This window comes from Zalophus californianus, chromosome 5 (assembly GCF_009762305.2).
Source record: "Zalophus californianus isolate mZalCal1 chromosome 5, mZalCal1.pri.v2, whole genome shotgun sequence".
In the NCBI taxonomy this organism is placed as follows: Eukaryota; Metazoa; Chordata; class Mammalia; order Carnivora; family Otariidae; genus Zalophus; species Zalophus californianus.
In genome coordinates, this window is record NC_045599.1 from 11,930,120 (window position 1) to 11,953,022 (window position 22,903).

At 46.9% G+C, this 22,903-nt stretch overlaps 1 long non-coding RNA gene across 1 annotated transcript in view; it reads left to right on the forward strand.

Annotated features, from left to right (window-relative positions):
* The first annotated feature begins 3,112 nt into the window (after positions 1–3,112).
* The window catches only part of LOC113928731, a 31,844-nt gene continuing 12,053 nt past the window's right edge, over positions 3,113–22,903 (forward strand). The window contains exons 1-2 of the long non-coding RNA XR_003521946.1: positions 3,113–3,315; positions 14,532–14,665. This is a non-coding gene — a long non-coding RNA (uncharacterized LOC113928731). The remainder of the gene's footprint in view (positions 3,316–14,531; positions 14,666–22,903) is intronic.

Below are 22,903 nucleotides of genomic sequence, written 5' to 3' on the forward strand. Positions count from 1 at the left end.
GTCCTTGGGAGACTTTGGAGGAACAGAGAAGGGTTTTGGGGATCCTTGGGACACAACAAAATATGAGCTACATGCTACTAAACACTTTCTACCTGCTAAGTACTTGACATCAACTGTCTCACTAAAGTAGTGCACCAGCCTTATGAAGTGAGGACTGTTTCTAAACCCATTTTGCAGATGAGGAGATTAAAACCTTAGTAGATGAAGTCACTTGTCCAAGCGTTGTGGCCCCAGAACCTAAGCCTAACCAGTAGGAATATTCTTTCTCCCAGTCTGATGACATTAGCTTACACACAGCTGTTGCAATGGGTTGAGTGTGTGGTCCAAAAGGAAACCGGGTTCTGCCCAATTTTTCAGGCCCCTGACCCCTTGGCCTGGGAGGCCGTGGGAGTCCTGAAGAGGGAGCTCACCCAGCTCTAAGAGGAAGGAAGCACCTCATCATTTCCCCACATGAAGCCTCCCACTTCCTCACCTCTAAATGGATTTGGAAGAACCTCTGGGGATCGGCCTGGGTTGAAGGGTCTGAGGGACACAAAGCCTACATCATCTCAGGTCTGGTCAGAGCGTCCAGATATATCTTTAAAAGCCAAATCTGAGTGATGGACTGGAACGTTCAAGGTCTTTCTATATCAAGAAAAGGAGTTTGTAAGCTACAACTAGGACTAGATATGCAGGATGATTATCCCAGGTGACGTTTCCCTCAGAGGGCAAAATTGTAATACAAAGCATGGGATTCGGTCAAAGGTACCTCCCTCCATGACTGGCCTCGAGTTTGGGGCTCAAATTAAGACAAATAGCCTCAAAATTTCCTCTCCAAATGGTGGTGCAGGTTTTGGAAGTGAGACTATCTTTGGAGATAGGTCATTTTTGATACTGATACAATCTCTCCATTTTATAGCTGAGGAAAATGAGAGCACGCTTTCTCAAGGTGACTCCTTGGCTGACCAGGCTGAGACTTGAACCCATGTCTCTAAACCAAACAAGTCCTAATCCCTGGACTTGTTTATGACCAATTGCTCACCCATGCCTTTGAGTGCTTGAGGCTTTTGTATAGGTCAGGAGCATCTGGAAAAATCCTTCCTCATGATCCCTCTTCTCAGAAGAAAACGTGATATTCAGGCTGTTAGAATACAGTCTTAAAGAATAATGTTTAGGAACTCATGGGTGGGCATTTAAACATCCAATTCCCTGCTTCCATGAGAACAAAATAGAAACTTGTTGCAAGCCTATCCAAAATATTGGAGATCACATGCATGCCTTTGTCACTAGAGTTTAATGAGCAAAACAAACATTTTCACGTGACTCAAGATCCTGCAGTATCTCAAGGTCATTGTCCGAGAGAGCTCTATGTGAAGCTTCTAAGAAATCACCTAGCCTGACATTTTTTAATTGATTTTTTTTGGCCATTTGACCTTTTATGTTTATAGAAGTGATGGTTAAATATCTAATTAATTGAGAAGTTATGGTTGGTTGAATCCTATTTAGCTGAGATCTTTGTATGCTATGCAATCTGCTCTACCAAACAGGCTGTAAAGAATATTTAGTGCAGAGAAATTTCTTGATATTTGAATACTACTGCGCATTCTTCCTCATGTGGAGTACGCTCACTGTAAATCCAACAGGAAAAAGATAAAACACCTGAGTGACTGACACCCAGTTTAGAATCTCCCCAATTGTCTTGTAGTCTCTCATCTTGTGTCATGGTTTACAAGACTCAAGGAATCAGGTAGAACAGGGTTTTGGCCTCTTCTCAGGCCATATTTGCTCTGGTGGCCATGCTGCTGGCCCCCCCACTCCCCAGAGGGAGACATGAGAGCTGCCTGCTAGCCTGCTGTGACATTGGTGTTTCAAGTCTACACATGGACAGCCCTTCTGGTAGGAGAGCTCCGGAGCCCATCTTTCTCCCTCTGAGGCAGTCAGGTTACTCAAGAATCTGTATAAATAGCAGCACCTTTGCCTGCCTTGGATCATCGTCTCTGGGTCCAGTGATTGCCTCGTAAATCAGAGTTTTTGTCCTCCTTCCTTTAATCAAATAGAAGAGCAACAATTAAATGTGTTCTTCGTATAATCACCCTTTCCTTTCTGGGCCCTGGGATAGCAAGTCTCCCCAAGTTGTCTGGTGTGTGTTTGTGTGTGTGTGTGTGTGTGTGTGTGCGTTTTCCCCAGGCTTATTTTCAGGGAAGGGATAGAGCCTTCTTGAAGCTAGACAAAGGAAAAGAATTGATGTTTAGGTCTATGGGCAACAAAGAGGAAGTCTAGAAACCTAGGACAGATTCAATGGGGCTCCAGCAGGGTCGTCCCCCAAGTACTGCACTATCAAGACGAATTACCTACATTCAAGTGCCCCTTGGTATCAAGGGATAGCAAGTGTCCCTCTAGCTCACTCCTGGCCATCAGCGGCTCCTTGTGCCTGTCCATTGCCACAGCTCCACCCCTAACTTTGGCTGCTTCAGTTCTAAATTTACTTCATGACTCTTCAGAAGTAATTTCTCCCGCAAGTGGGAAATTCTTCTCTTCTCTTATCCGTGGCTCCTGTTCAAGAGAGAGAAAGAAAGAGACAGAAAGAGGGAATGTAAGAGGTTCAGTTCTTTCTCTTCCTTTTATTGAGTTATTTTCTTGGACACCCTATGGTTCATCAGCCATTGGAAAGGTATCAGATGGTTCTTTTTGTGGGTTAGGCCTCCAACCCCTGACCCAGTGATCTGTGCAGGAGGGATATGGGTGGGGAAGAATGGTTCAAAGGGAGGCCCCACCTAAGCTGCAAGGGTTTTACAATGCGGCTCAGTTTCCCTTTGAAGAGAGTACCCAACAAGATAACCAGCATTTGAGGGGCTTTTTAGAGGAGCCGTAATCTATCCATCAACTATTGCTTCCATGGAACACCTGGTTCCACAGGAGACCTGAAAAAGCTGGGAGAAAGTGAGAAATGTGTCTTCTGCTCTAACCGTCCAATGCACATTTTTTCAATTTGAGGACAAAGCCCGTGGGCGATCAGGCTATTTCAGAGTGGCTCCTGCCCTTTCCGACAGCAATGCCTACAGAGCTGCTATTGTTTCCCTTAGGTGACAAATGCCATGAGCCTGGGCCAGCCAAGCCATGCTGGAGCCCAGCTGCTTCTGCACCACCACATGAGAAGGGTGCTTTGTTTTAATTGTCACATTTGTTGTTTGGAAGGATGCTCCTCAAGCACAGAATTTTCTGGGTGACCTTTCCGTAAGAATTGCATGCAAATGTCCCAGTGGAAGGTCGTGATTGGTCTGGAAAGGTTATCTCCATTCGTCTAGATGACCGTCTTCACAAAAGAAGAAAGTTCAGGTAAGGAACCCAGGGCTGGGGAGCAGGCGGGGGAAAAGGTCATCTGATCTACCCCGCTCTGTCTGCCGAGCCCCACCTGCAGGTGCCTGCGTCCGTTTGCTCCTGGCCTGCCACGGTTTGCCTCAGCCTAGAATAACCCCGCTGGCTGGGGCACTGTCCCGAAGCTTCCCCCCAGATTGCCCGTTTCCTGGGAACAGGCTCCTTTTGAGCAGATGTAATGCATCCTCCAGTTGCCCTGAGATAAGCCCTGTAGAGAACTCTCTCCTCTGAACAACTGAGGCTCTCTCGATAGATTCTGGAAGGGTTGGTTGAGGGGATGATTTACTAATTGTTCGCTCTCCAAAAACACTATTTGAACAACTGCCCTTTCTGAACCAGAACCAAACCAAACCAAACCCCAGAATCTCTCTGGAAACTTGGCTGAGATGAATATGTTTCTTATTACAATAGAGTGATCTGATAACCCCTTCTTCCCCATCTCAGGCTGGCAATGGGAGAGGGATGGATTTTCAGTGAGACACACTCAGATTGATGCTACCAAGGAAACAGGCCTCTGTCTTGATTTATGGGGCGGGGGGTGGGGGGGGGATTTCTTGCCCCTCTGCCCAGTCACTCTCGCTGAAATCAGACTGTTTCTTTTCCTTCTGAGGCGGCATAATTAACCTGGGAAGTCACTCAGGGCAGGGGTGGGAGAGGGGGGAGGCAGGGAGCATGAAGCCTTGGACAGCGCTGTGCATGAGGGAGAGCAGAGAAGGTTCCAGAGGCGTGAGGGGATTGACGTGGCGGGGTGCGAGGGTCTGATGAATCATGTCAGCTGTGGACTGGGGATTCACAACAGCTGCACACGCAAGCCGGGGCGCAGTCCTTGGGGAAGCAGGGGGTGGGGAACGTGAGGGCCGGCCTGCCCCGACCTGCCTCCATTAGCTGTAATTATGTTGTGCTTCTGCTTGGGGGCAGCAAGGGCCATCCAGGCCGGATGGCTGCCGGTACTACCAGAGCCCTGCATTTTGAGCCCGTGGTCAGTCAGCTGTAAAAATGGGCCACAGTTGGCAACAACTGTGGAGGCAACAACAGAAGGAGTCGGAGGCCTGAAGCAATTTTTCTTTGAAATCAACTTCTAAATTGCAGGGAGTCCAAGTAAATTGACACATTTAGTAGCTTGAGCTCTTTTCCCGTTCCCGCTTCATTGCCTCGGCTGCCCTCTCCTCCCTGGAGCCTTTCTGGGCCTGGGGGCTGGGGGTGGGCTCTGCTCTAGTTTGGGGGGGAAGGGGGGTGGTTTCTCTGGGCGCACATTTTCATTACTGACACTAACGAGTGCCGAGTGCATTTCAACTTACCAACTGAAAACCCTTTTTGCACAAAAGAGACCTGTAATCTGCCAGGGCGGGGGGCCGGGGGGGACCCCATAAAATAAAAAGCAAAGAAGTAGCAAGTGCACATTGCACGATAAATACGAGTTACCCCACCATGTAGGCTCTCGGGTCCATCCGGCCTCCCAGGTAGAGAAAGCCACTTTCTTAGGTGGCAGAATTCTCTTACAATTTAGCTAGTTTGAATCCCGGAGTGTTTCCTGCCCTCATGGGAGCTGAAATCACATGACAGAAGCAGGCCCTCAGGAGTCAACCGATCGATAGGCTGCTTAGCATCTACAGCAAGGTCTTCTTCGCTTTGCCTAGAACTGCGGGCCCGGCCCCGGGCAGCCTTGAAGCCGTGGGGGAAGAAGGTGGCATTGACCGTGGACCGTCTCTGTGCATCTGAAGGATGGAGCTGCCGGCACAGGCAGGAATGCAGATCCCCGTTTGGCCACTTAGTGGCTGGGCACAGGACTTTATCTCCTGCGACTCAGGCTCCTGGTCCCTCAGTGGGGATCATAGTAACTAATGAGGCTTAGTTGGGATGAGGCGCCGAGGTACCAGCACCAGCATACTGTACCTGCCCAGAGTGAGTGTCTGCTACTTTTCATCCTCACGGAAGAGCATCAGGCTCACGTTTTCGCTTCCCAAACTGGGGGAGCTCAGGCAGAGGGGGGTCACGTCCTATAGCATCATCCTCGACGTGAGCCACGACTTTCTGCCTCCCATCCCAGACGCACAGTCCTCTAGCTGGCTGGGTTGGGGCCTTTTGCACCCTGACTTCTGCTCCTTTGCCGCTGTCCTCCCCCTCCCTCCCCTCTCCGCCTGTCCTCACGTGCTGGTGGAGGTCCCACTCCTCTGCGGAGCCTCCCCCAAGGCCCCCAGAAGGATTCCTAGAACATCATTAGCACCGCTTGTCTCTTAGCCAGTGTAACACGGTGACACTAATTAGCTGCTGCTGAATCCACGGCGCCTCTTAAGCCAGGGGGCACGAGGGGCTTTCTCTGGGTCTTTATATTTTCCTCACTACCCAGCCCAGGGCCGGGCTCAAAATAGGTGCTCAGTCAACGGAGGCTAATGCACAGAGCGCTGTAAAATTACAGAGTGGCCTGAAAACTGGCCAGAAGACCAGAGGTCATCGGGATTGTGTCTGGAATGGACTGAGCACCTTCTAGGCCCAAGAATGGGGCAGTGGACAAAACACACGGAGAACGAGAATGCACACACGGCGCTGGGACCGGCAGTTCTTCCACTGGTGGGAGTGAGGGACGCGGAGGGGAAAGGTCACCATGCTCTTGACAGGTATCAGGGTGGTTTGTACTCGAGCTACATTGGCGCTACAGTCCCCTGAATGCCCTGTCCTGTATGGTTCCAGGTGAGCCCTGGCCTCATGAGGCCAAAATTGGGAAGCACAAGGTAGAGCAAGAACCGGAGTTCTCAAGCTCCGAATGTGGTGCGGGGCGACCAGCTACCAAATGGGCTTGTGCACACTGCCGCTGGCGCCGCCGGCTAACCCGGGGGGTGCGGGGCAGCCCCTGGCTCTGGGAGTCTTCTAGCTCCCACCAGACCTCCTGCAGCTTCTCCAGGTCCAGCTCTGCAGCGCGGGGAGCCAGCCTGTGCTGCAGGTCACCCGCGGCACCAAGGTGACAAAGGCAAAGCGGTTCCACTCCCCCTGCAGGTTCCGGTTGTCCTGTGAGCCTCGGCTCCCCTCCGCGATTCTAGTTTGTTCTTGCTGTCGCCCACATCCCGCTTCTCAACTGATGACCTGGCTGACCTCTAGTCATGCACCCCCAGCCCAGTCCGGCATAGATCTAGCCCCTGCACGTGCTACAGATCCTTCCTTGGGAGATCAACCACAGTGGTTCTGCCTCTCTGATTCAACGCCGCCTGATCCCAGGGGCAGAGCAGATCACATTTGCAGACCCTCCTACCGACAGGTACAGGGCTGGCCATGCCTTGTTGCCTAAGGGGGTTCACGTGCACTGAGTCGGCGTGGACCCTGAAAATCCCCATCACAGAGGTGAGGGACTGGGGTGCCCAGCGCTCCCTGTCTCCCCTGGGCCGTTCAGGTCGGGGCTGGGGTTGATGCAGAAGTGGTGGGACTTACTCATGCGCGTGACCAGCGCGGGAGGAACAGCCTGATCATCAAGGAATGGGTGTGAGAAAGATCCCAAAGGTGCTCCAGGTGGCCATGACTGGCAGGGAGAGGTGCACTGCTTTCCTTTTGGTCCAGCAGATGGTTGCCTGGCTTCCGTGAGAGATGCCTGGGAATCCCATTTCCCAGATTCAGGGGATGCATTTGCTTTCAAAGCAGCAGCAACGACAGCTGGACCTGGTCCTCGAACAAGGATGCGCGGGTCCCTGCTGGGGCCACAAGCATTTTCATAGGAGTTGGCCCTTGGCATGCAGCATTGGAGGGCACTTTCGCGCGGGGCCAAACATGGCACCCCAGAGCAGCAAGGCTGCGGGGATCCCAGGCAGGTCGGGATGAGGAAAGACATCCAAAATGGATGTAAAATACGCAACAACATATATATTCACATGAGGAGAACATAGGGACGTGGAGAAAGGAAAGAAATGGAAACCGTAAACCTCCCAAGACGCTGGGTTCTAGAGTGATAAAATGAAACCTCTATGTCTGTCATCAGAGTGCCATAATTTTATCATCCTTCCCACGCAGTGCTGTGCTATTTTGGGTTCTGGTGTGTTGGTTTTGTTTTTGTTTTGTTTTGTTTTTTCCCCTCTCTCACCTCTGTGTGCCCAAGATGTCTGACAAACAAACGTGTAAGAAAATGCTTTATGTTCCCCAGCACGGATGGAGAATTTATTACAGGAAACGCCTCTCCGAGCTGCCTCCCCGGGGTCATCATGCTCTGCCCTGTAAAAAGATCTCATCTGAGAGCATAAGCCTAATTAATTTGCCCATGATGGTCTTGTGCCCGGGGAACCGAAACCCTGTTGCTTTTCGCTCGGAGGATTCTTTCTCTAAGCCACAGATCCAAGCCAAATGGAAAAAACCTGCCAGCCTCCCTTCTTGCAAAGACAATGTGCCTCCCCTCCCCCGACACAGTGTCCACGCTTTCTCTGTCCTGCTTTGTCTAATTTCCTTTGTAAAAGGGGGGGGGGGGAGGAACAAAAAAGGCAAAACAAAACAAAAGAAAGAAACTTGGAACTCTTTTGAGGACAAGGAAGGAGAAGCCAGAGGAAGTTGGAAGCATTTGATGTTATGGGATTACGATCTGTTCACCTAAGTGAGATACTGAATCAAATGAACAATCCAGAGCCTGTAGAAGCCACCGGTCAGCCTTAACCGTGCCACGCCTTCCCTCTTGGCCTTTCCAGCCAGGCCTCCTCTGCTTCGGGACATCTGCAACCCTCTACCTGGGCACCTCTTCCCGCCTTGGATGATGCAGGAGCTGCAGGCTGCGCCCCGCAGGCTCTGGGAGGGGTCTCCCCACTGCACCTGCGTTGTCTGGGCAAGTGAGCGAGGGGCCAGCCCACCTTGGGGGACATCAGTCTGCCTGGAGCCCTGAGGCGGGGACACCCCTGCACAGAGCCCACTGGAGACTAGGTTGTTCTGACAATGGTATTTGCAGCCACAGGCCCGGCCATGAAACTTAAGGAGAAAGAAGCTGCCATCCATCTCCAGTAGGGAGGGCCCGGGACAGGGCAGTAGGCTGGTCACCAGCCAGCCCGAACAGCCATCTGCTGCGATCAAATCATTTCTCCTTGGAACATGGTGACACTTCACCGTAAGAAGGGAACTGAGCCATTTTGGGACATCGGCTTGGGCCCATTCCAGCTCTAGTAATAAAAAGTTCTGTTTCCCTGGGAGGGTTTATGCAGTGAGAGCAAAAGGGCTACGGCCAGGCGCCCCCAACCCTCTCATTTCTCCTCCAGTCCCCAGGCAGATGCTCTCATATCCTGCCATTTATATGCTTCTCTGTGAGGGAGTCAGACCTAAATGAGCCCCACAGTCTGCTCGGAAGATTTATTTTGCAATATAAAATGCATGACCTCCTCTCCCTAAACCACCTTCAATCCTGCCTCACATGATGCCCCTTGAACTCTGTACCTGGACGTTTACCATTCCTGGGCAAGCTCTGTGTTTTCTCTGTGTCTTCTAAGACCACATCATGTCTACACGGAGATCTCCTCCAACATTTCAGTTCCCCAAACGCATCCATTCTTAAGTTTGGGCACAAATGCTACATCCTCCTTGAAGCCTTGGCTGAGACCCCAGTGCTCCTGCCCCCTTCAAGAGGGGATCTTCTTTTTTAGATTTCCCTAGAATTCCCCTATTTATGGTAGCCTATTTTAGGGGTCCCATTCATTTCTGCACCATTTAGTGGTTTCTAGCTACATGGTACATTATTAAGTACATGGATTCTGGAGGCAGATTTTCTGGGTGCAAACCTGAGCTTAGGTATTTACTGTGTGACCTTGGGCAAATGGTTTAACCTGTCTGTGCATTAGTTTCTCCATTTGTGAGAGGGGGATAATAACTACCACGTATGACTGTTGTACAAATTAAATGAGCAAATTTATGTTGTGTGAAACTATTACTAGCAATGCTCAGGAAAGGTGGTTGTGTTTATTACCATTATTATTATTATTATTATTATTATTATTATTATTATTATTGTGGCAGGGGTCCATCCTGTCTATCTACCACATAGCGTTTTGCATATTGATGCATGTTTATTTATAAATAAGTAGATGGCCAATGGATCCATAAGACTTCCATTCCTTACAAGTTGATCCCATTTTCCTCCATTAGTTTTGAGTTACATGGGACTTGATCAAACTGATTTGGACTTTACATGGTATTATGAACACACTTTGTAAATATAATGTATGAGATGATCATTCTTTCTACCTCAGCATGCCATCTCATGCTGCCACTGCCCAGAGGCAATATCGAGATGCTTTTGATGGCATTGTGTGGAGGTGACATAAAGCCACTCCTGGCCCTCTCCGCATCCAGAGTTCAAATCAAGCCTTCTAGCAATAGGTGAATAATAAACAAATCAGGGCACCTGGGTGGCTCCGTTGGTTAAGCATCAGACTCTTGATTTTGTCTCAGGTCATAATCTCAGGGTCATGCGATCAAGAGAGCCCTATATCGGGCTCCGTGCTCAGCACAGAGTCTGCTTGAGATTCTCTTTCCCTCTCCCTCGGCTTCTCTCCTAGTTCATGCATGCACACTCTCTGTCTAAATAATAAAATCTTAAAAATCAACAAATGACTGCTGGCCTCAGTCTATCTGGAAGTGCCTGGCATCTCACAATATGACTTGGCCCACCATACAGACACCAGCCCAGTAAGGCCAGATGTGAGTTCTAGAAGTAGAAGTTAGTGATGCAGACACACCCCAGCTCTAGGAAGGGCCTTGGAGAAGCCATGGGATTTTTGTCGTAGACCTGGTGTGAACCCTCTCATTTGGGAGGTGTCTCCACACAAGTGTTGCTGTCCATAGTCTTGTCCTGAGGATCATTTGTAAAAGGCCCTGATGGTTTCGGCTAAACCTGGGTTCTGCTGGTTCTTGTCCTGCCTCTCTTTGGAATTCTAGAGCAGGTGAGAGAAAATATGGGGATGGGAAAGAATGGGGGGAAAGGAGAAAAAGAATGAGAGAGAGACTAGGAGGGAGAGACAGAATATGAATGAATTACCAGGGAGAAGAAGGAGAGACTTCAATGTTGACATCTTTTTCCACTGTTGTTACCATGAATGAAACAACAATGCAACCTGTCTACAATATCGATCCCCCGAGGGAGAGTGAGGACTGCTGCACCCGGGGAAGACCAGGCACACTGTGCGGGCCAGTCTGCGGGGACAGAGAAGGTGCACCAGCCCAGTGGCCATGCACCATGGAAGTATCCTGGCCGCCCAGCGAGATGGAAGCATTCACAGTTCTTCTTGTCTTTCCTGATGAAAAATTTGCAATTTTTACAATGTGGCAGAGCAAATGGAACTGTGACTTAAGATTCACAATTGATGTCGTTTGCCACTTCTATCATGTTCCTCGCTGGCTCAGAGCTTTATTGCGCTCAGTTTCATGGAGAGAAGCTGCAGAGGCAAGGGGAGGCACTGGGCCCACTCCATCCTTGAAGTCATGTTTACAGCAGATGTTGCTTTATTTATTTAAATTCATTCACTGGACCAAAAAAGTCTTAGAGGAGCAGAGTGGGAGTCCCGAGTTGCTTACAGATCTAGGCGGGAAAGACCAGGTGGGCTCAGGGATCTGATGGGAACAGGAAGGAGAGGAGGTCTTGAATAAATTATCAGAGTCAAAATCCTGCCCAGCGATAGCTCAGATGTGATTGTAATGCGGTGTAAATTTCTGCAGTTTGTGATGTATTCGATCTCCGTTAACAAGCACCAGAAAACACGAATCAAACCCCATGCAGGGATGACTGTCTCCAGGAGGGGAATCCAAATAGAACAAAGAGCAGTGGCCAGCCACCCCGGGGGCTTCATTTAGTCCCTCTCAAGCTGCTAAATACAGCAGATTTCTGTTGAAAGCAAATATGATTACAATGGTTTAAATAATTCAAAGGCCAAATAAAAATCTTTGCAGAGTTGGTTGAGGTGTAAAGCACAAATGTCTCACGAGCAATTAATTTCAGTCCAGATCAAAGTGGTAAATCAGGCTGCAGGGAAGGCTCTGCACCTGCCTTGCGGCGGGGTGGAGGGGTGGGGGGCGGTGTGCGCACGCGCACCTTCCCGGGGTTTCTGGGGAAGGCGAGGCTGCTGCCACGTGTCTTCCCTCCCTGCGCAGGACGGTGGAAAGGGACTTGTGTTAGGAGCCGAGTTGTGTGGCAGCCATTCTGAATGTTCCATGCAGAACGAACCTCCCTGGCCAGGCCCTTTGCTCCCAGGCGAGAAAAGTCACGGTTGGGGTGGACTCACCTTGTACTGGGTCTGTAGGCCCCAAATCTCATCACACAGGCAGGGGCCCCTTCTTTGCCTGAGTACTATCACCAGGGACCCATTCTTTGCTTTGCTGAGGCACACAGCACAGCCCAGAGGAGACCCCAGTACCCCCATGACCACCTTGCCCCTCGCCCAGCTACAATTAACCTAATAATCCTCAGGCAGGGTCAGACAGCCATTTAAAGAGTAGCCAACCTGTTTCTTTTTCTTTTTTTTTTCTTTTTTTAAAGATTTTATTTATTTGAGAGATAAGAGTGTGAGAGAGAGAGAGCCCAAGAGGGGGTAGGGTCAGAGGGAGAAGCAGACTCCCTGCTGAGCAGGGAGCCCGATGTGGGACTCAATCCAGGGACTCCAGGATCATGACCTGAGCCGAAGGCAATCGCTTAACCAACTGAGCCACCCAGGCGCCCTGTTTCTTTCTTTCTTTTTTTTAAGATTTTATTTATTTATTTGACAGAGAGAAAGAGAGACAGCAAGAGAGGGAACACAAGCAGGGGGTTGGGAGAGAGAGAAGCAGGCTTCCCGGCGAGCAGGGAGCCCCATGCCTGGCTTTATGACCCGAGCGGAAGGCAGATGCTTAATGACTGAGCCACCCAGGCGCCCCGCCAACCTGTTTCTTACTCATTAGATGACAGACAGAGTTAGTGCAACATGGAGGGGCATCTGGCCAGATCTCCCTGCCATTTTAAAGGAATTTACCCTTGGACCTAGCAACCCCACTTCCAGGCACCCATGATACACAGATTTACCTGTGGGTATAGTCGATGTATGCAAAAGGCTGTTCACTGCGATATTACGGTAGCCAAAGGTGAGAATCAACCCAACTATATATTAATAGGGCACAGATTACACAAATAATGGTACAACTGCACAATGGAATACCATGCCACTATAAAAAAATAAGGTAAAACTGCATGAATTGATGCGGAAAGATCCCTAGGATATACTGTCAAGAGAAAAAAAGGTGCAGAGCAGGTATATGTCATATACTGCTTTCTACAGCAGTGTTTCTCAAAGTTTTCTTCATTATCATCCCCCCAAGAAACTTTAAAGACGTTTTTCCCCTGAATGCCACCCCCATGAAATTTTAATAGCATGTGTATCTGTTTCTATGCTGCGTGTCTAATGTATATTTGTGATTTATCCATAAGAAGGGGAAGAATTTTTCGCTTCCCAGAATCCATTTTCACCCCCTTGGGGGTGGTATCACCCCTATTGAGAATGCCTATTCAATAAGAAAGTGAGAAAATAAGTATATTGTGTTAACACCCTGGAAGGCTACATAAGAAACTAGTAAAAAGTTGCCTACGAGGAAGGGAAGGAATGGGGACTTGTGGGCAGAGGTGTGATCAAGGTTTCCCATTGCAGCGGCACGTGGCTGGTTCTATTGGTAGAGCGCGCGACTCTTGGTCTTGCGGTTGTGAGTTCGAGCCCCAGGTTCGGTGGAGATAACAAAATTAACGTAAAAAGATTTCCCCCGTGTATTCCCTTTTCTATTATTTTTGTTTCTGGACTATGCAAATATAGTGCCCATTGAAAACAATGCAATCAAAAGACATATAACTTCATCTTTTTTCTGAAGTAAAACAAAAAAACCCCGAGGACATGTGAGGAGCAGCCAAACAAAATAAATAAGCAAGCAAACCCTGCAGGCTGTTGACACTCTTCCCTAAACCAAGCAGGGGGACTTGCTGGGACTAGAGGCCACCCTTCCTGCAACACTGCACCACCTGGGGGGGCCCTCTGCTCCTCAACAAGAGTCTTTTGTCCTTCCCGGTTTATTTTTTGGCAAGAGGAAACCGAGAGTATACTCTGCACCCTTATCAAGTCTGTTTGGGCTCGGGCTCATTTTTGAAGATTGCAGCTTCTACCTGAAAAGCATCAGGCTGTTTCCAAGCCCGGGGAAAGGCTCGCCAGGCTCTCCCAGACAATGGGAAATGCAGGAGGAAATCACCCGTGCCCTCTCTCCCTCCATGGCACGCACAGGCCGTCTTGGGGAGGGAACAGGATGGGGCAACGGAGCCCTGGTGGGGAGAGGTACAAGGGCAGAGATCCTGAGCCCAGGAGGTTCCTGGTCAACCAAAGCGGGAGGGAGGGGTCAGCTTCCTCCAGCAGAGTGTGTTTCCTCCTCCCACAGGGAGCCCTCCCAGAGGAGGAAGGGCCATGCTTAAGGTTGATTAGTGGACCAGAAATTCCATCGTGGGATTAACAAAACAAAACAAAGCAAAACATCGGGCTCCCACTTCAATGTATCAGCAACTTTAATGTGACTGTGTAATGAGGCGAGATGATAAATAAGATATGCATGATTGTGCCCTCTCCTTCGCTTAAAAATATCAAGTGCTGCAGTGCCTATTTGGCATGAATGGTCTGCCTTTGAATGAGTTTTGTTTTTTCAATGCTCCAAAAAGTGACCTAGGGAGGAGGGAGTTAGTACATTGGGGTCAAGTCCTGGTTGTGCCCCAAAGCCTCAGCGTCCCCATCTGTAGATTGGGTTTAATAATAGCTACCGTGTCCACAAGATGATGCTGTTGTAATGTTGTAAAGGGTGAATGATTTGATAAAAGAAACATTTCCTAAAAGTAGGATACTTTCACCGTTGACATTGTTACTTCTACAAGACGGAGGGAGGGCGTCTTGCTTTTCAGACCTCAGGAGAGGACACTCAACCAGCTTGAACGGAATTGAAATGTCTCTGCGTCCTTTGAGGGAGATTCTTAGAACACACATTCCCCTTCTTTACTGTGGATTCACTTCTCAACTTCTTCAGAAGGTGGAAGCCACTTGTGAGGGTGTGGTTTGGCTCTCCAGGCTGTGTGTACAAAATGGCCACCTCGAGGCTGGATTTTAGGCCCTCTTGCCACTATTTCCCTTTGAGGCCTCAGGTTTGTCCCTGAACTTGAGTTTTTCCCTTCTTTCCATCTCTAGGTGACGCTCTTTGAAATACACACCGGGAAACACTGTGTGTCAGGAAGCCGAGCCACATTTCCTTCTTCTCGGCCTCGTGAAGGCTGGCCTCTGGGCTGTAAGCGCCTGGCTCCTCAGCAGCGTTCTCTGTCATGGTGAGTTCTCGAGACCCCGTCCATCCTACTAACCTGGGTTCCTACGGAAGAATCTGAGTTTACATTTTTAAAACGATGTATTTATTATTTAAGATCTTTATTAACACGCGCTTGCTGTTTGTTGATCTTTTTGAAAAATCAAATCGTATACTTGCATTACAAATTAAAAATGAGATTCTTAGAAATCTCAGTTTGACCAGATACAAAACGTTTAAAAACCTCTAAAGGTGTATTGAGAAAAATCAGGCTTTAAAGAAACAAAACAGGGGTGCCTGGGTGGCTCAGCTGGTTACCTTCGGCTCAGGTTATGATTCCAGGGTCCTGGGATCGAGCCCTGCATCAGGCTCCCTGCTCAGTGGGCAGCCTGCTTCTCCCTCTCCCTCTGCCCCTCCTCCTGTTTGTGCTCTCTCTCTCTCTCTCTGTGTCAACTAAATGGATAAAATATTTAAAAAAAAATCTTTAAAAAATAAAAAAACAAAACAAAACAACCAAAAAAAAAAAAAAAAAACCCCATGTTTGTCATTCCCAATAAGAGACATCGTTAGGTAAAAATAATAGAAACCCCATCCTGCCCAGATAATGCAGGTAGTTCTGGTTATCTGGTCAGTGGGCAAAAAGGCAGCGCTGAAGGTCTTCAGCTCCACTCTTTTGTTCATTTTTTGTTGCTGGAATTTTATATTCGTTCTTGGTGGATGCCTAAACCAGGTGGTGGGAGAGATGGTAAACTGGCATTTCCTCAGCCCACCCTGCTCAGCCTGGGAGCCACATCTCAGCCCGTGGTCGGCTGCTTTTGTCCCTGTGCCATCTAGCAGTTTCGGGTTTTCTGGGCATCTGTGTGGGGAACTGAAGTCGTGTGGGTACCGACCTTGAGGTGGCTGCTGACCTTGGGTCTCATCTCCTTGCCTTCTTCACTGCTGTCCTCTCTAGGCTGTCTTTGGCGAGGCGAGCCCCCTGCGGAATCATGGTCGGGAACCCCGATGCATGTTCTGTCTCAAGGACCCACCTTGCTCTCCTGCACCCTGCTTGCCGGCCCCGCACCACCCTTCTCCCCTTCTCCCCTCACAGGAAGGTTGGAAAGCTGTGGTCCATGCTCACAGGCTCCCACAGGCAGGAAGTTGGGAGACCGTGGGGACCTATGGTAGGGCTGGTGCTGATGGTACTGACCTTGGGGAGCTCTCCTGATCTATCCCTGATTCTTTAACCCCACTCTCACTGTTCTGGTAGTTCCACTGGTGATGGCATGGAGGCCCCGGGCAAGGGGGACCATCTGTGATGCCTACGGTGTGCTGCTAACATTACCCCCTTGCCCTGGAGCTCCCCCAGGGCCCACAGTACTGGCCGTTCCTGAAGGGTTTTCTCCTTCAACAAGGTCCAAGTCCAGTCTCTCCACGTGCTACACTGGAAGGTACTTCCTGGGTTCTTCTTTATGGCAGGCTGGTGTACAAACACCTCTTCCTTGGTGTCCTTCTTGTTTATTGCAACCATATTCTGTTTCCTACAAGAAGCCATTTGACTCTTCCCCAGGCCTTCACGGCGATGACCTTGACCCAGGAGGCAGGTGCCTCAGACAAGTGAATCCTCAGCCACTGTTTGCCGGCGCTCGGTGTTGCCTTGTGGAGGGCGGGCTGGCGGCTGCTGGGTCTGGCCCAGTGGCTCGTCCTTGCAGGGACGGTGACAGGAGCCAGTGACCACAGCTACACCTCCTCCTGGGTGTGATGGTCATTAGGCTGGCGGGCAGCAGTGGGGCTGCGCGAGGCTCTCTGAGCTTTCTTATTTTATTTTATTTTATTTTATTTTATTTTATTTTATTTATTTATTTATTTAAAGATTTTATTTATTTATTTGAGAGAGAGAGAATGAGAGATAGAGAGCACGAGAGGGAAGAGGGTCAAAGGGAGAAGCAGACTCCCCGCCGAGCAGGGAGCCCGTTGCGGGACTCGATCCTGGGACTCCAGGATCATGACCTGAGCCGAAGGCAGTTGCTTAACCAACTGAGCCACCCAGGCGTCCCATGAGCTTTCTTATTTTAAATTAAAGCGAAAAAAATATGCTTATTGTAGAAAATAGTTATAAAAGAAACATAAAATGTATGCAGAAGAAAATAGGCATTGCTTGTAATCCCATTACTTAGAAGTATGGAATGTTAATATCTAGGTGTATAGACATCTATGTATTTATTTGTATTTATGCATATGTGCGTGTCCACGTACACCTATATATTCATATAGAAAGAAAGAGAAATCAATACAGATGAATGCATATGCATCTGTGTATATGTATATTTATATGTGTGTGTATTTAGGTTTATAAAGTTTGGTTTGTTTTTACTTTTATACACAGATGGCATGCACCCTGTGCATACTGGTATGTGGTCTGCTTTATGCCTTTTAAAAATTTTGATAATAGGGTGCCTGGGTGGCTCAGTCCGTTAAGTGTCTGCCTTCACCTCTGGTCATGATCGCAGGGTCCTGGGATCGAGCCCCGAGTTGGGCTCCCTGCTCCGTGGGGAGTCCGCCTCTCCTTCTTCCTCTGCCCCTTCCCCTGGCTTGTGCCTCTCTCTCTCTCTCAAATAAATAAACTCTTAAAAAAAATAAAAATTTTGATGGTACATTGCAAACAGCCCTCCAAATTAATAAACATCTCTTTTTTTAAAGATTTATTTATTTTATTTGAGAGAGAGAACGCAAGAGGGGGGAGGGGCAGAGGGAGAGAGGGAATCCCAAGCATACCCCCCGCTGAGTGAGGAGCTAGATTTGGGGCTTGATCCCAGGACCCTGAGATCAAGACCTCAGCTGAAATCAAGAGTGGGATGCTTAACCGACTGAGCCACCCAGGCGCCCCAGCGTTTAACTTTCTGCTTTTCTCACGAAATCGTTGTACATTTTCCTATGTTTTCCTTCTTTTGCACCATGCTTAATACTGTCCTTTGACCACTTTTTCAAAGAGGATATTTGTTACTTGCTTATTGACTTATAAGATCCCTTTATTTGTATTGACATATGTATATATATTTTTTCTTTTTTTAAGTAAGAGCATGGAGCCCAACACGGGGCTTGAACTCACGACCCTGTGATCAAGACCTGCTCTGAGTCAAGAGTCGGACATTTAACTGACTGAGCCACCCAGGTGTCCCCTAAGATCCCTTTGTTCTTTTTTTAAATTTTTTTATTGTTATCTTAATCGCCATACATTACATCATTAGTTCTTCATGTAGTGATCCATGATTCATTGTTTGTGCATAACACCCAGTGCTCCATGCAGAACGTGCCCTCTTTAATACCCATCACCGGGCTAACCCATCCTCCCACCTACCTCCCCTCTAGAACCCTCAGTTTGTTTTTCAGAGTCCATCGTCTCTCATGGTTCGTCTCCCCCTCCGACTTACTCCCCTTCATTCTTCCCCTCCTGCTATCTTCTTCTTTTTCTTTTTTCTTAACATATGTTGCATTATTTGTTTCAGAAGTGCAGATCTGTGATTCAACAGTCTTGCACAATTCACAGCGCTCACCATAGCACATACCCTCCCCAATGTCTATCACCCAGCCACCCCATCCCTCCCACCCCCCACCACTCCAGCAACCCTCAGTTTGTTTCCTGAGATTAAGAATTCCTCCTATCAGTGAGGTCATATGATATATGTCTTTCTCTGATTGACTTATTTCACTCAGCATAACACCCTCCAGTTCCATCCACGTCGTTGCAAATGGCAAGATCTCATTCCTTTTGATGGCTGCATAATATTCCATTGTGTATATATACCACTTCTTCTTTATCCATTCATCTCTCGATGGACATCTTGGCTCTTTCCACAGTTTGGCTATTGTGGACATTGCTGCTATAAACATTGGGGTGCACGTACCCCTTCGGATCCCTACATTTGCATCTTTGGGGTAAATACCCAGTAGTGCAATTGCTGGATTGTATGGTAGCTCTATTTTCAACTGTTTGAAGAACCTCCATACTGTTTTCCAGAGTGGTTGCACCAGCTTGCATTCCCACCAACAGTGTAGGAGGGTTCCCCTTTCTCCGCATCCCTGCCAACATCTGTCGTTTCCTGACTTGTTCATTTTAGCCATTCTGACTGGTGTGAGGTGATATCTCATGGAGGTTTTGATTTGGATTTCCCTGAGGTCGAGTGATGTTGAGCACTTTTTCATGTGTCTGTTGGCCATTTGAATGTCTTCTTTGGAAAAATGTCTATTCATGTCTTCTGCCCATTTCTTGATTGGTTTATTTGTTCTTTGGGTGTTGAGTTTGATAAGTTCTTTATAGATTTTGGATACTAGCCCTTTATCTGATATGTCATTTGCAAATATTTTCTCCCATTCTGTCGGTTGTCTTTTGGTTTTGTGGACTGTTTCTTTTGCTGTGCAAAAGCTTTTTATCTTGATGAAATCCCAATAGTTCATTTTTGCCCTTGCTTCCCTTGCCTTTGGCGATGTTTCTAGGAAGAAGTTGCTGCGGCTGAGGTCGAAGAGGTTGTTGCCTGTGTTCTCCTTTAGGATTTGGATGGACTCCTGTCTCATGTGTAGGTCTTTCAACCATTTGGAGTCTATTTTTGTGTGTGGTGTAAGGAAATGGTCCAGTTTCATTCTTCTGCATGTGGCTGTCCAATTTTCCCAACACCATTTGTTGAAGAGACTGTCTTTTTTCCATTGGATATTCTTTCCTGCTTTGTCAAAGATCAGTTGACCATAGAGTTGAGGGTCCATTTCTGGGCTCTTGATTCTGTTCCATTGATCTATGTGTCTGTTTTTGTGCCAGTACCATACTGTCTTGATGATGACAGCTTTGTAATAGAGCTGGAAATCCGGAATTGTGATGCCGCCAACTTTGCTTTTCTTTTTCATTATTCCTCTGGCTATTCGGGGTCTCTTCTGGTTCCATACAAATTTTAGGGTTATTTGTTCCATTTCTTTGAAAAAAGTGGATGGTATTTTGATGGGGATTGCATTGAATGTGTAGCTTGCTCTAGGCAGCATTGACATCTTCACAATGTTTGTTCTTCCAATCCATGAGCATGGAACGTTTTTCCATTTTTTTGTGTCTTCTTCCATTTCTTTCATGAGTATTTTATAGTTTTCTGAGTATAGATCCTTTGCCTCTTTGGTTAAATTTATTCCTAGGTATCTTATGGTTTTGGGTGCAATTGTAAATCGGATCGACTCCTTGATTTGTCTCTCTTCTGTCTTGTTGTTGGTGTATAGGAATGCCACTGATTTCTGTGCATTGATTTTATATCCTGCTACTTTACTGAATTCCTGTATGAGTTCTAGCAGTTTTGGGGTGGAGTCTTTTGGGTTTTCCACATACAGTATCCTATCATCTGCAAAGAGTGAGAGTTTGACTTCCTCCTTGCCGATTTGGATGCCTTTGATTTCTTTTTGTTGTCTGATTGCTGTGGCTAGGACTTCTAATACTATGTTGAATAGCAGTGGTGAGAGTGGACATCCCTGCCGCGTTCCTGACTTTAGGGGAAAAGCTCTCAGCTTTTCCCCATTGAGAATGATATTCGCTGTAGGTTTTTCATAGATGGCTTTTATGATGTTGAGGTATGTACCCTCTATCCCTATACTCTGAAGAGTTTTGATCAAGAAAGGAAGCTGTACTTTGTCAAATGCTTTTTCTGCATCTATTGAGAGGATCATATGATTCTTGTTCTTTCTTTTGGTAATGTATTGTATCACGTTGATTGATTTGCGGATGTTGAACCAGCCTTGCAGCCCAGGGATAAATCCCACTTGGTCATGGTGAATAATCCTTTTAATGTACTGTTGGATCCTATTGGCTGTCATTTTGGTGAGAATTTTTGCATCCATGTTCCTCAAGGATATTGGTCTGTAATTCTCCTTTTTGATGGGGTCTTTGTCTGGTTTTGGGATCAAGGTAATGGTGGCCTCATAAAAGGAGTTTGGAAGTTTTCCTTCCTTTTCTATTTTTTGGAACAGTTTCAGGAGAATAGGTATTAATTCTTCTTTAAATGTCTGATAGAATTCCCCTGGGAAGCCATCTGGCCCTCGGCTTTTGTTTGTTGGGAGACTTTTGATGACTGCTTCCATTTCCTTAGTGGTTATAGGTCTGTTCAGGTTTTCTATTTCTTCCTGGTTCAATTTTGGTAGTTGATACATCTCTAGGAATGCACCCATTTCTTCCAGGTTATCTAATTTGCTGGCATAGAGTTGCTCATAATATGTTCTTATAATTGTTTGTATTTCTTTGGTGTTGGTTGTGATCTCTCCTCTTTCATTCATGATTTTGTTGATTTGGGTCATCTCTCTTTTCTTTTTGATAAGTCTGGCCAGGGGTTTATCAGTCTTGTTAATTCTTTCAAAGAACCAGCTCCTAGTTTTGTTGATCTGTTCTACTGTTCTTTTGGCTTATATTTCATTGATTTCTGCTCTGATCTTCATTATTTCTCCTCTCCTGCTGGGTTTAGGCTTTATTTGCTGTTCTTTCTCCAGCTCCTTTAGGTGTAGGGTTAGGTTGTGTATTTGAGACCTTTCTTGTTTCTTGAGAAAGGCTTGTATTGCTGTATACTTTCCTCTCAGGACTGCCTTTGTTGTATCCCAAAGATTTTGAACAATTGTGGTTTTCATTTTCATTGTTTTCCATGAATTTTTTAAATTCTTCTTTAATTTCCTGGTTGACCCATTCATTCTTTAGTAGGATGCTCTTTAGCCTCCATGTATTTGAGTTCTTTCCGACTTTCCTCTTGTGATTGAGTTCTAGTTTCAAAGCATTGTGGTCTGAAAATATGCAGGGAATGATCCCAGTCTTTTGGTACCGGTTGAGACCTGATTTGTGACCTAGGATGTGATCAATTCTGGAGAATGTTCCATGGGCACTAGAGAAGAATGTGTATTCCGTTGCTTTGGGATGGAATGTTCTGAATATGTCTCTGAAGTCCATTTGGTCCAGTGTGTCATTTAAAGTCTTTATTTCCTTGTTGATCTTTTGCTTAGATGATCTGTCCATTTCAGTCAGGGGGGTGTTAAAGTCCCCCACTTTTATTGTATTGTTGTCAATGTGTTTCTTCGCTTTTGTTATTAATTGCCTTATATAATTGGCTGCTCCCACGTTAGGGGCATAGATATTTACAATTGTTAGATTTTCTTGTTGGATAGACCCTTTAAGTAGGATATAGTGTCCTTCCTCATCTCTTATTACAGTCTTTGTTTTAAAATCTAATTTGTCTGATATAAGGATTGCCACCCCAGCTTTCTTTTGGTGTCCATTAGCATGGTAAATAGTTTTCCACCCCCTCACTTTCAATCTGGGGGTGTCTTTGGGTCTAAAATGAGTCTCTTGCAGACAGCATATCGATGGGTCTTGTTTTTTAATCCAATCTGATAGCCTGTGTCTTTTGATTGGGACATTTAGCCCATTTATATTCAGGATAACTATTGAAAGGTATGAATTTAGTGCCATTGTATTGCCTGTAAGGTGACTGTTACTGTGTATTGTCTCTGTTCCTTTCTGATCTATGCTGCTTTTAGGCTCTCTCTTTGCTTAGAGGACCCCTTTCAATATTTCTTGGAGGGCTGGTTTCGTGTTTGCAAATTCCTTTAGTTTTTGTTTGTCCTGGAAGCTTTTTACCTCTCCTATTTTCAATGATAGCCTAGCTGGATATAGTATTCTTGGCTGCATATTTTTCTCGTTTAGTGCTCTGAAGATATCATGCCAGTCCTTTCTGGCCTGCCAGGTCTCTGTGGATAGGTCTGTTGCCAATCTAATGTTTCTACCATTGTAAGGTTACATATCTCTTCTCCCGAGCTGCTTTCAGGATTTTCTCTTTGTCTCTGAGACTCGTAAGTTTTACTATTAGATGTCGGGGTGTTGACCTATTTTTATTGATTTTGAGAGGGGTTCTCTGTGCCTCCTGGATTTTGATGCCTGTTTCCTTCCCCACGTTAGGGAAGTTCTCTCCTATAAATTGCTCCAATATACCTTCTGCCCCCCTCTCTCTTTCTTCTTCTTCTGGGATCCCAGTTATTCTAATGTTGTTTCATCTTATCGTATCGCTTATCTCTCGAATTCTGCCCTTGTGATCCTGTAGTTGTTTCTCTCTCTTTTTCTCAGCCTCTTCATTTTCCATCATTTGGTCTTCTGTATCGCTGATTCTCTCTTCTGCCTCATTTATCTATCTCATTTATTTTTGATTGCACCTCATTAATAGCCTTTTTGATTTCAACTTGGTTAGATTTTAGTTCTTTTATTTCTCCAGGAAGGGTTTCTCTA